General features: G+C 46.6%; 1 pseudogene; it reads right to left on the bottom strand.

Moving 5' to 3' along the window:
* Positions 1-664: 664 nt before the first annotated feature.
* Positions 665-13,865, bottom strand: LOC101831634 (annotated as a pseudogene).
* Between the last annotated feature and the right edge of the window lie 551 nt (positions 13,866-14,416).

Here is a 14,416-nt window from a genome sequence, read left to right on the forward strand (position 1 = left end):
TAGGGTGTGTTCTCCATCTCTAAAAGGAAGGTATACCCTGCTGCTGGGAATGTGCTGGGTGTCAGTTAAACCCTGGTGGACACTGCAGAAATTATTCTGTCTTTCCTATCTTTGAGCCTAACTCTTTCTCTTACTCCAAGAGGAATGTCAAAGCCTCCAACTGCAAATGTGAAAATCACCTATTTCTCTTTTCAGTTTTTTTTAACATTTGTTTTATTGCATGATGTTTGCACTAGAAAAAGCAGTCTTGGCAAGGCATCCTGCAGTCACTGGTAAGATTTTAACCGTACACAAGATAGGTGACAACAGAAAGTTGAAAAACTATTTTCATAAAGTACATAAAAGCTTCACACAGTGAATTTTTAAGTATGGTTTATATTTGTAGTTTCACACGATTAAAAAGTGCTTCGAATGTACCACTGGGAAAGTGATCTTTATAAGCGGTGACAAGCTGATGTAAACTGTAGAAACTGTCAGTATGGAGTTAGACAGCTAACATTGTGACATTCAGACTTACATGAATCGGCTTACAATTTCCACTCAGGTAGATATATTAATAATCTAAAAAGCGTCTATTCTGAAGCCAACAAAAGTCTATTGAATTCAAGTAATGCAGGCTGGGGATGGATCTCGAAGACTTGGCTGTGAGTGGGCAGGGCCTCTGCTAATCAATGTTCTGTTCCATCCAGCGCAAGCCTTCTCCATAGCTTTGCCTTTTCAGGACACTGCCCACAAACACTTCCGGAGGCTGGACATTCAGCTCCTTCAGCGCCACACCGCCCTTTCCTGTTCTCTGACCACACAAACCAGACATCTCTCACTCTAACCTCCTTCATCAATGGCTTCACGTGTGCTGATCTATTTCCAAGAATTAGCACAGGCACATTGCCAATGGTTTCATCTGTCCTTAGTGACTCAAGTTCTTCTTATAACTCTAAAAGTCTTCCATGGTCTGTACAACCCACAGAAATAAAATGCTGTTGGTGGCAGAAAGGTAGTTTCTCCATGTTCTTGGGTTTGGATGTGTCCACCCAGATCAAAGGTTATAAAAGTCATGCCAGCAACAGTGAGTTCTTCTGAAGGGGAACATAGCTTGGGGAACTGCTGCCGATGCCTGTCATCTGTGGCATGTGTAGCAACATTGCTTCCCCTGCATCCAATCCAAGGCATACCAGTTTACCGATTTGTCTGTTTGTTTCTACACATTCCTGGGAACTGCAGCACACTGCTGAAACCACTGTAAATCGAGTCAAATGAAGGACAAGTCCGGATCTTACAGGGTCTGTGCTCCCCAACATGCTCCCGAAAGGCTCTGCAAAGTGCTTGGGCTGCCCCCCCCCGCTTCCGTTTTGTCCATTGCTTTCCTCATGGATTCTGTAGCTGTCTGGTGTGGTTTATTCAAGCTTAGAATCATTGTTTCTTTTATATTAACTTTTCCATCCTAGGCAATATTTTTTCCTGCTCGTGTGGCATTTTCTTTGCTCTAAAGTCCACTTTATCTTATACCAACCCAGACATTATTTGTTGTCTTTGATATTTTCATGTATTTTCTGTTTTTAATTCCAACCTAGATCTTTATATGTAGTGATATTTTGTTTGTGATCAGACAAAGTTTACCTGAAGATCAGAGTGCAGAGTCAAGCCACTAGTTAGCTATAGAGGCCAGGCAGTGGTGGCACACTTTTAATACTAGCACTGGAGACAGAGGCAGATGGATCTCTGTGATTTCAAGGCTACCCTGGACTACACAAGACTGGATCTGTCTAAATGAGTAACAGAGCTCACACAAAGGTGACGCCAGCACTTGAGATCCTATGCCTTTAATCCCAGCACTGGGGAGGTGGAGACCGGAGTGATATGGCTGGGCAGAGAGAGGAACATAAGGCTGGAGGTGACAGGAGCTTAATGCAGTCAGAGGATTCAGTCTGAGCATGCAGTCTGAAGATTCGTAGAGACTGAGTCAGTCTGAGGAGGCAGACTGAGGACAGGATCACACTTTTGTCTGAGCATTGGTAGAGGTAAGGACTCTAGCATCTGGCTGCTCTGCTTCTCTGATCCTTCAGCTTTCACCCCTGATATCTGACTCTGAGTTTTTACTATTGAGACCAATCAGGATTCATGCTACAATTATATGTGGAGAGACTTTTTTGAAGACTACATAGTTGGGTTATGATTGAAAAGATTTGTTTTTTATTTTTTTAATTATGTGTTTGTGTATGGGGGATGGGGATATAAGCGTGTGTGAATATGGGTACCTCAGAAGCCAGACAAGGACACTGGGTTATAGCTGGAGTTTCTGTTCCATCTGGTCCCACAGCCGGTTAGCCCCAAATAAACACACAGAGACTTACATTAATTATCATATTAATTATTAAACTGTGTGATGGCTTATGCTTCTCATTGGCTAGCTCTCTCTCTTAATTATTAACCAATTTCTATTAATCTCAGTATTTCCATGTGGTCTTATTTTACCGGAGAATATTGCTCCCTTAGTAGCTACATAGCGTCTGCCCTGGCGACTTCTCTCTGCGTCCTCTCCCAAGAATTCTCCTCATCTCATAGGCCTGCCTACACTCGATTCCCTGGAGATGGAGTTATAGGCTCTTGTGAAGTGTCCTGGCTTAGCCCCAACTCAGTTCTGCTCAAGAGCCCTACAGGGTCTCAATGCTAAACATCCTCTCCAGCACCTTGGTTCTGATTTTAAATCCACCCTGTCAATCTCTGTCTTTTAGTTGATGTACTTAAAACATCTACATTTAGCTTTAATCTCTTTTTGTTTGTTGGAGACAGGGTTTCTCTGTGTAGCTCTGGCTGTCCTGGAACTCTCTTTGTAGACCAGGTTGGCCTTGAACTCACAGAGATCCGCCTGCCTCTGCCTCCCGAGTGCTGGGACTAAAGGCGTGCGCCACCACCGCCAGGCTGACAAAGTCTTGATGATATGTTGGGACTTTCATCTGGCATTTCTTCTTTTCTTTCTTCAGTACTGGGACTTTAGGCAAGCTGCAGCCCCGGTCTCCTTTGTATCTTTCATCCACTCATCTCCTACTTTTATTTTTCTTGGCTTTCGTGGCTGTTCGACTTCTTTTAGAACTTGGTTTTATTTACTCACGTGACTGTGTTGTGCTTTTACCATCTGTTCCAGGTGTGACTTCATATACCTTAACTTACTGGAGTCTACTAATGTTGTTTTTGCCCGAGTCAGCTGAAGTGAGGACAGTTGACTTTCCATGCTGCAGATGCAGCTTGGTGCTGAATGGCTCAACTAGAAGGTGTGCAGTCTTGGGTTTGATTCCCAAAATAGCGAGAAAAGAAGAAAAAAAAGTAAAGTTAGCATGCTTTTCTTTTTACCCCCTTTCATCTGTGATTCCCACCAGGACACTTAGGCAACCTGGGCTACTTAATAAGTTTCAGGCCAGCCTGGGCTATATAGCAAGACTCTGACCCTATGGGTAGGAGACAGAGCCACAGCTTCTTCAGTGGTCTAGCCTTTGTCATCCAGCTGTGTCTAGTAGAAGAAGGTCTTGAGGCAGACCATTTGTGTGGGGTGTCCTTGTTGAGAATGATGTCTAGACTCTGACTGTCGCTGGCTTTCTTTCTCTACAAAAGGTAGACCAAGATGAGCTGGAGACACAGGTCAGTTGGGGGAGGGTTTGCCCAGCACATACCCCGTCATCACATACAATTAGTGACAGTGGTTGCCCTAATTAGCATAAACTGCCAACTTGACACAGTCTAGAGTTACCTGAAGAGAATATCCTAGGTTGAACAATCGTCGTTATCAGAATGGTCTGTGGGCATGTCATAATTTATGTAGGGTGGCCCAGCCCACCATGGGGGCTGACATTCCCTAGGCAGGTTACCCTGGGCTGTATAAGAAAGCAGTGGAAACATTCCTCCATGGTTCCTGCCTTGACTTTCTGTCATGCCTTCATGGACTGTGATGTGGATGTGTGAGACAAATAAAGTTGCTCTTGGTCAGAGTGGTTTTTGTATTGTTTTGTTTTTTATCACAGCCAAAGAACGAAACCACAATCTGGGCATAGCCTGTAATCCTAGCACCTGGGTGGCAGGAGGATCAAGAGTCATCTTTGTCTTTATAACTTGAGATACATGTGATCTGGTTTTTAAAAGAGAAAACAACAGAGCAGGCATGACTTTTTACAAACCGAGCAAACTGGAGCTTCCTGGTGGCAGGGCGTGTCAGCATTTGCACCTCAGGGACGTTCATACAACTCACTTGACAGGGAATTGCTGTCTCGAGTGCTCTCAGGAGGAATGCCACCTTTTCACTTGCTTCTTCCGTGAGAATGTGACAGCAGGAAGGAGGGGGGTAGTGACATTAAACTCGTAGTCATGACCGCGAAGGCAGAAAGAACATTTTTGGACAGATGTCAGAATGGAGAATTTCTGGTCTGGAGAGCCATTTTTATTTAAGAGAATATAATTTTTTTCATTGAAATTGGGAAAGGCAGGATTGTTTATGCCAATGTGTGACTTTCAGATTCAATGAAAAGTGCATCCTTCTCTCCACAACATGGCAGCAGTGTGGGCGGAGCCTCCTCTCCTACCCACGTACACAGTCCATCTCAGCAACAGTGAGGGGCACACAGGGAGCCTGTGTCCAGGTGTTGGGCCACACTTCATTTCACACACACCTGTAGCATGGCCTGATATGACAATGTCCCGTTTCACTTCTTTTCATTAATACATGAAATACATATCAGATGATAACATGCAAACACTCCTGGGAGTCTTCCCATTGTCCTTTCTAGACATCTGAAAGGAACTGACTGGTTGGAGAGCAAGGGACCCTTTGGTTCAATTACACACAGGCAGTGACAGCGGCTGTTAGTAGGTTTTCTGCTCCGCCCCCCATGGTACGTTTCTCCAACAACAGGTATATTCAACAAAGCTGCTCCCCGGCAGGTTCACTGGTCTCCAAGAAGGAGGCCAGAGAAATCTCAAACCCAAGCTAAGGCAGGGAGATTTTAGAGCTTGTAGGGGAGGGGCGATGTCCTGTCAACCACAGCTGGGTTTGTGCCCAAGTATGGTCAAAAGCCAAGCACTTCGGCAGGGACTTGGGTAGCTGGTAGCATCAGGGGAGGAAGTTGCAATAATTATCAAAAATATAGAACTTGACTTTTTGGTACCTTTCCTATGTTTTGAGACTCTCTGAGTGGGTGGGGTTTGGAGAGAGACAGACAAAGGAATGGGGCTTTCCAGACCATACAGGGGTGAGCCAGAGGCTCCAACTAAACATCTGTTCTCTAGAGGAGGACACTGTATGCATAGTGACTTACTGCTTAATCTAGTTGAATTTGACAGGGGTGCTCCCAAAGTTTCAAAAGAAAACCTATTTTCTCTTTTGTCTTAAGATTCTTTGGAAATGATATTTGGACAAAAGCATTTACTTGAGTAGAATGCCGTGGGTTATATTGAGGCCCCCCCACCCCCTCGTCCCAACCTATTTGGCATTCATTTGTTGTTGTTGTAATCTCTAATACAGTCTCAGAAGTGACTGTGTTAGCAGTTAAGGGGATCTTCAAAAGTATGGAGTAAAAATGAGGTCCCTAGAGAGGGCCTGGATCCTGTTATTGATCAGATAAAATCAGGATGCAGAGAGACTAACTGGGGGCAGACGCGTCTACTAGACAAGGAATAGGCCTCAGACTTCCAACATCCAGAACTGGGAGAGAATACCTATCTACCTATCTGTGGATCCAGGCGTTCACTCTGGGATGTTTTATTATAGCACCCTGAGCTGACTGATGCAGGAAGCTGACTAATTGCAAAAATAAATGAGCTTTAAAAATAAATTTAAGTTTATAGACGAAGAACAAAGAAGTGAGTCATTCCTTTGATATGGTGTCATCAGTTTGGGGAGATGGCTCCATTGTTAACGTGCCTATTGTGTAAGCATGAGGACCTCAGTTCAGATCTCTGGCACCCAGATAAAACCTGGAAGTGGTGACCTGTGTCTGAAATCCAATGTAGGATGGACACAGGGGCAGAGACAGGCAAATCCCTGGGGCTCGCTGGCCAACCAGCCTAGCTGAATCCATGAACTCCAACTTTCTTAAGAAAATAAGGTGAAGAGCAAAAGTTGAATCCTGCTTGACCTCTGGCCATCACATGTGTACACACTCACTTTCCAGTGCACATGCACACACACATACATACATACACACACACACACACAGAGTGCACATGTACCTACCGCCAAGCATACATACACTCACAGGTATGTGTATACACCTATGGATACATGTACATAACACACATGCACACACACACACAGACTGCATATGTACCTACCACTAAGCACATACACACTCACAGGAACATGTATATACACCATGGGAACATGTACATCACACAAACAGACACACACACACACACACACACACACACATCAAACATCTCACGCTAGCATCTTCCTGGGATTTTCATGCAGAGCATATTCCCTGTACTCTGCCTGGCATAGACAGCCCAGATCTTCTCAGTGCCCTTTTTGGACAATGCTGATGCTTCACCATGGGGGACCTGGCACAAACCCAGATTACTGTTCTACTTCAGATTGTTCCTGGCACCACGGCACTCTCTATCAGCAACTTTCCCACAAGACTCCAGGAAATCAAGTCCTGTATTTGGGTACCACATTCTCAATGTTGAGCACAGTCACTCGACTCATTAAAATATGTGTACCTCCAAAATATTGGGTGGGAATTGGGTGCCGTTGGTGGAGTGCTTGCCTGAGCCAGCAGACACCTGTCATCCCAGCACTGCATAGACAGGACATGGTGGCACACCCTGTCATCCCAGCACTGCATACATAGGACATGGTGGCACACCCTGTCATCCCAGCACTGCATAGATGATAGGACATGGTGGCACACCCTGTCATCCCAGCACTGCATACATAGGACATGGTGGCACACACCTGTCATCCCAGCACTGCATAGATGACAGGACGTGGTGGCACACACCTGTCATCCCAGCACTGCATACATAGGACATAGTGGCACACACCTGTCATCCCAGCACTGCATAGATGACAGGACGTGGTGGCACACCCTGTCATCCCAGCACTGCATAGATAGGACATGGTGGCACACACCTGTCATCCCAGCACTGCATAGATGATAGGACATGGTGGCACACCCTGCCATCCCAGCACTGCATACATAGGACATGGTGGCACACCCTGTCATCCCAGCACTGCATAGATAGGACATGGTGGCACACACCTGTCATCCCAGCACTGCATAGATGATAGGACATGGTGGCACACACCTGTCATCCCAGCACTGCATAGATGATAGGACATGGTGGCACACACCTGTCATCCCAGCACTGCATAGATAGGACATGGTGGCACACACCTGTCATCCCAGCACTGCATAGATGATAGGACATGGTGGCACACACCTGTCATCCCAGCACTGCATAGATGATAGGACATGGTGGCACACCCTGTCATCCCAGCACTCAGGAAGTGGAGGCAGGAGGCTCAGAGATAGGTCATCTCTGGCTACACAGTGACGTCAAGGCCAGGATAGAATACATGAGATCCTATCTCCAAAAACAACTTTGTAAGGTCTAAAAATTAATTGATAAATAATGGGTCAATTACATGTAAGTCGATGCATGCTCCTAGAAATGAAAAAAGTAAGAGATCTTGGGCATGCCTCTATTTGTACTCTCCTACTCTTGATGAGTCTAATGAGCCCAGAAAGACCTTGTGTGGCAGAGACAGGAGGAAATGCAGTCCACATACTCTGCAGGTTACACCAGAGAGCTCATCTCAAATGGCAACCCCATACCAGTTAAATGCATGCTTTCTAAATAAGAACTGGGGAGAGCCCCTCCCTCCAATATGCTAAAAAAAGTGGGTGTGTCCAGAGAGACAAAGCATCTGGATGGTCCCCCAGAGAAGGGAATACCAGAGAAAAGGGAATGCCAGACACCGAGTCTAGAATGGTTAGAAGCCATCAGAGACAGACTCCATCCTGGGAAAGTCATTCGGCTAACCAGGGCATAGCAGTGTTGGCATCATTTAGACTATGTGGTAACTAAGTTATAAATAACCCATTGCCTCACTGGAGAATTATTACAAATTTCAAGGCAACATAGCAGCCCTGGATACTTGACAAAGATTCCGTAGTCAGAGGCCATTAACTACACGCCTAACAAACCAATCATAAAAATTCTGCCTTGATGCTTATTTCTTCATCATACAAACCACAACTTGTTGGATTTTGTTACAATCAAAATTAGCATAATTCAATTCTCAGCACGCGTCTCATTCAGTTTTGACCCTTGTTTACTTCTGGCAAGCACGTGTATTTAATGAAAAAGACTCTGTCAGTTCCCTCGTTATTTCTTAATTTCCTAGAAATGACTAATTCCAGTTAAGTGATGCAGTGGAGAGTGTGGATCATCATTCGCCTTTACAGAAGCTTGGGTTTCCTGCATCCGGTTATTAGGAGGGATCTGCTGTCCCCTGAGCTTTGCAGGAAGCCGTCTCGGCTTTCTCCCCACTAGCCCCCCTGCCACAGAATCCTACAGAAATCGGAGTTCAAAATCTCCCTATGCTGGCCCCTCTGTGAAATCCAACAGCTCGAACTCGGCATCTTGTTCACTTACTGTGACAGACTGGGTCTGGTGTGTGTTAAGTTGCCTTCCGTTGCCATGACAAGTTCCTGCGCTAATCAGTTTGCCAGAGGAAAGCCCCATTTGGCTCATGGTTTCCGAGGCTTCTGTCATGGTTGGCTTAGTTGTTTGTGGGGGGCTGGGGTGGGGCTGACCAGCACATTGGGGGTGTGTGGTAGACCCACAGCTCCTCCCAGGAAGGACATGGTCCCTGGAGCCTGCTGCCTCCTGTGAGCTGGACCTCCTATGTTTTGACCACCTCTCCACAGTGCCTTTAAGCTTCAACTTCATTTATGGGTTAACCTATTCATGAGATAACAGCCCTCAAGACTAAATCACCTCCCAGAGTTTACGTCTGGACACCGCTGCAGTGAGGCTGTAAGATTCCAGCATATGAGCATAGGTCCTGGTATATTTCTACTGCTGTTTATGATGACCGACATAAGGAACACCTGGGAGCACCTTCCCCACACATCCTCAGTCACATGTCACTGCCCCTCCCCGACCATGCGCCACCCTGCCTTCAGCCCTCCACAAAAGGAGACCTGGCCATAGTCAGGGACAGCCACACCTTCATCCCTTAGGTCACAATGTCCAAAGCGAGGGCTGCTCTGCTCTTGTCTCCACACCATTGGCTGCCTTAGTCTTTGCCTTTTTTTTACTTACCTCCTTAACCTTTTCATGTGAATATTGTATGTGGCACATGTCCCTGCTTATTCTTCTGTCGACGTAGACCGTTCCCATCTACTTTCTACTGTGAATAACACGTCGGGGGACACTGATATGCAGCTATCTCTGTGGTACTGACTTCCTGTTTCTTTAGAAGAGCTTTGCTCTCTGGGCCCCGTTTCCTTCTCTTTGTGAGGGTGTAATATTCCCTCCTGGGTGATGGTGCTGTTCATCAGGAGGCAAAGCTAGTCCTGTACAGTCAGCTGGTACGCCCCACTCCATCCCCATGCGACCCGGACCTTGTCTGTTGACCTTTACCCACCTAAATCAGGTTTGGGAATTGTTGGGCAGTCTTTTGTTTCCTTTCTGGCACTTCCCTTCATACCATACCCACCGATGAAGAATCTACTGCAACCAATCACCCACCTGGGTCAATTCTGAAAAGAGCTAAGGACTTTGGGCATAAATACAGCTGCACAGTGGCGAGGACTCTAGCGCCACCTGCTGCCCACACAGGTACTTGCAGGGGGCTAGAGGAGCCCGAAACACGAACTTCTGGTTCCAGTGAGCTGCAGAAAACATCCCTTTGAAGAGATCAGTGTGCACAGGAAGGAATTTGCCCTCCTACTAAGGACACGAAAATATTTATATGTACATATATAGGTCTTAGCAATAATATGCATATATATATAGTTTCCTATAAAATATAGATGCTTATACAAACACATGTAAAGAGTACCCAGGATGACCAACTACCAGCAGTTAGCTGGCCATGGGCTCTTCTGTTCAACCTGGACAGAAATGGTCCAAAGGCAGATCTTTAACCTCAGGTGACGGGCCGACCGCAGTGAACCTCCCAGCAGGCCGGTGGGAAGAGCAGTGAGAGGCTCCCTGAGACACAGGAGGGCCTGTGCAGGGCGTGAGTACAGGCCCCATGGCCCGTGGCGGAGGCCATCGCTATAGCGCGTCCTGGCACTGAGATCCTCTCTGGAGCTCTTCTGCAGATCCTCTTCATCATCTAACCCCACCCTATTCCATCATTTACTGCACTGTGTACTCTTCCGGCCAGCCGCCTGGGGATCCCGCCGCTCAGTCCCCAAATAACACAAGAGACACTGTATTAATTATGAAGCTGTTGGCCATTTGCTATGGTTTCTCATTGGCTAGCTCTGACTTATTAACCCACAATTACAAATCTTAATATTTTTACAAGGACTTATCTTACCGAGGACACAGACTCATGTGTCCTCTCTACCTGAGATCACATGGCTGCTCCTCTCTTGACTACATTTCCCAGGATCCTCCTCGACTCCTAGTCCCACCTATATTGCTTCCCTATTGGCCAACAGTGCTTTACTTATCAACATATACACAGAAGGACTTTCCCCATCAATCTACTCCTTCACACTCCTGCCCTGGGTGCAACTATTACACCATGCACAATCTGCTAACAGCCAGTCCAACAGTTGAGGGAGAGGAGTATCCAGGGGAGGATACCCCCCCCCCAGCAGGACCACTCAGGAGAGGCCAGGAGACCGGGGAGCCTACTGGAAGTCTGGCCCGAGTCCTCAGACTTCTTGGGGCTCCTCGACATTTCCCTTGCAGTTCTGCAAGCTGTTTGTCTGCTCTAATAGTGCCAGCCATGTTTGCTCTTTTTCCTCTCTGTGGCTGGTGCGTCTTCCTTTCCTGTCCGTCTGTCCCTGTTGCTTTTGCTTAGGGACCTTTATGATTTCTGCTACTCACTCTGGGGTTGCTTTTGTGTCCCTCACCTCATCTCTGTCACCCTCTGTCAGTGGCTCTTCTCTCTTCAGCTTGTCACTTCACTTTAATGTGCGAGTGGGCTTTCCAGGACCTGCAATTCCATCTATGGATGTCATATGGCTAGAACACACAAGTACCCTTAGACAACCACACTTTCCCCATCCCCGTCTCTACTGGGACGGCATGTGGGAGTCCGGCCCTTGAGGAATGTGCTGGAGCAGGGACGATAGGTGCCATTAGGATCGCCCTGGCAGTCAGGTGTAATCCTCCTCCTGGGAGGGCAATGCCCCAGGTGGATGGGATTGCTAGGTAAGATCAAAGACAGGGATAGGAGTGCTGTCTCACTGGGTAAAGTGTATTTTACAAGCACCAGGAGGACCTGAGTTTGGATTCCCAGCACCCACATATTAAAGCTGTTGAGACGTGTCTATAACCGTAGAACTTTGGTGTTGGGGACAGGGACAGGCATGTGGATTCCTCTGCTGGTTATTGGCTCAGCATGCACTATGGAAGGTAGACCTGACACTAAGTGCCAGGACAGGAGGCACAGGGGAGCATCTTCCCTGAGTGGGTCTGAGCAGGGGTGTTTGGACCAATTGAAGCCGCTTGTTTGGCCAATCACAGCTGTTCATTTTGAACTAATCAGCCAAAAGGTTTCAGGCTTTGGACCAACCACAGCTTTGCCAATGGTCACAGTAGTTCAGTGACCAGGGCGTGTGCTTCTCATTTGGGTCATTGGGATTCATGATTGCAAAGGGCCTGGTACAAACTGATCCAACAACACCCTTGTCTCCAAAAACAAACAAACAAACAAACAAACAAAGAAAAAGGTGGAGAGCAATGGAAGAGGACAAGGTCAGCCTCTGGCTTCATTATTACTTTTCAAATTCAAAATATTCCTAATGAAGGCAATCCCCAAAGTCCTCATTACTGTCATGGTGCAACATATCCCCAGCTTTTACCATATACATTTAGGACTTACTTATTATAAGGAAAACAAACTGGAAGCTGTGGAACTTATTCCCCAGTTGCCACTTTGCGACCTTCTCCCTTCCTCCCCCTCCAGGGAAGACAACTCCTGGGTGGGTGGGGTGGCTGGAAGGCTCATTCTTTCGCTGTGTGAACATGTTCCTGTATTTCACTTTTGTCTAAGTCGTATCACATTTCATGCCACCTCTGCAAATGGCTTTCTCTGTCAACATGAACAGTGGTGATATTAATTCATTTTAGTATTCTGAAATCCAGCTCACTCATCTTAATGGCTGTGGTATAGACATTGCAACGATATGAATGAACTGCAAATTATCCACCGGTTGTCGGTTGAGGCTCCTGGGACTTTGCCAGTTATTCATTCATCATTCTGGAGCTCCATTTAGATGTCAAGCCAAGCCCTGACATCTTGTCAGGTAGACGCCCGGCTGCAGAGAAGTGTGGACATAATGGCAGCCCAAGCCGCTGAGCAGACAGAGGTGAGTAACCGAGAACAGGGACACTTGACCTTGGGTCGGAACGCCTCCTCTGAGAATTCTACTAAAGTTTGTAAGCCTTGCTTTGTAAACCCCTTCAGGTAACTAGTTAACCGGACAGTTATCAAACTTTAGGAGGTAGCGCCTTGCTGGAGGAAGGAGGTCACCAGGAGTAGGCTTTGCAAGTTTGTCGACTCACCCCACCTCTTGTTCATAGCTGAAAATGTGATCTCTCAGCGTTTTGCTCCAGCTGCCTGTGGCCACGCCTCCTTCAGCACTGTGAACTGCCACTCTGGAACTGTAAACCCAAATAAGTTCTTCCTTATGAGTTTTTACAAAGGTGTATTTTTTTAATTTAATTTAATTTATTTATTGTGTATACAGTCTTCTGCCTGCATGCCAGCAGAGGGCACCAGATCTCATTCAAGGTGGTTGTAAGCTGGGAAATGAACTCAGGACCTCTAGAAGAACAATCCGTGCTCTTAAGCACTGAGCCATCTCTCCAGCCCCCCCAAAGGTGTATTTTTTTAAAGTGCATGTGTGTCTGTGTGTGTGTGTGTGTGTGTTACCCTCAGAAGGGGGGCATCAGATTCCTCGGAGCTGGAGTTAGTGATGGCTCCATCCACCAAGGATGATAAGTCCTGAATGCAAAGACGATCCTACTCGGGGGCCCAGAAACACGTCTTATTAAATGATGCTACCAGTATTGTTCTATTAGAGAAACATATCCCCATCAGGACCTGAGCCTTCTCCATGAGGAGGAGCACCTGGCTTCTGGCTAATCCAGAGCCCATTATGAGTCCTCCTCTGTATTTTTTATGGAAAGAGCTTGGGCCAGCTCCAGATAGGAGCCAGATAGCAAAGGACAGGATGGTAGTAGGTATTCCAGGCAAACCATATGTCAATTTCTGTAGCCTAATTTTAGTTAGTTTACATCTCTGAAATGAATGATGGGTTTTTTGTTAACAAATTCCTATGGCTCCGCATTCCTGGTAGATTAGGCTGGCTTTCCTCCAAAGAGGTAGCTCCGGGCGGTTTTACAGTAAAGACCCCCACCATGCTAAGGAGAGGACAATTTTTACAACTCAGTAGAGTCTGGTGGTCCACACATGTGATCGCAGCACTTATGAAACCGAGATGGGAGGATTAAGAGTTCTACAGCCTACTGGCTTAGTAATAAGGCACATAGAACAGGTCTCAAGACACACACCAACCAAGCCTAGGGAAGAACGCCTACATTAAACACTGGGAACTGTTCATGGCCCGTAGAGGTGACACGACAAGAATGGAGGGGCGGCTGCTGACAGTGGCGTACATAACCCGAAAGTGATGGGGAGGAGCTAAGACTGTTCAGTACAGAGATGGCATATATGGGCAGTGGGGACACACGTGGGCAGCCAGAGCCTGTGGGGAAGAGGACAGCTGTCCCTGTCCTGGATTGTCTCTATCTGTGTGGGTGTCATTTCCTTCTGTCTATACCTGCAAGCCATCAATCATACACGAAGGTGACCAGTTGACCCTGATACACCTCAACTGAATAGTCACAGGGAATGGACAATTTTGGAGCATTCTGGGGAAGGGGTGTAAGTAAATAGTTGATATAGACTTACATTTCCTTTTTGTTTTAACTTTTCCTATAAATGCCCTTCTGCCTTTCTCTTCCCACTGAGCAGTGAGTCTTGCCCAAGCCTAGGAGCCCTGAGCTCTTTAAGGGTCTGGAGTAGAGATGAGACAGACACAGGTTCTCCACAGCAACACTGGTTATGACAGCCACAGAGGGAAGGCACCCAACCTATTGTTGCCTTCTGAAGTTTCAAAGAAATGGTAAATTTCCTGGTCCCTCTCTGGATTCTCCCAGGTGTCCCAAG

The sequence above is a fragment of the Mesocricetus auratus genome, unplaced genomic scaffold (assembly GCF_017639785.1).
Source record: "Mesocricetus auratus isolate SY011 unplaced genomic scaffold, BCM_Maur_2.0 Super-Scaffold_100013, whole genome shotgun sequence".
Taxonomy (NCBI): Eukaryota; Metazoa; Chordata; class Mammalia; order Rodentia; family Cricetidae; genus Mesocricetus; species Mesocricetus auratus.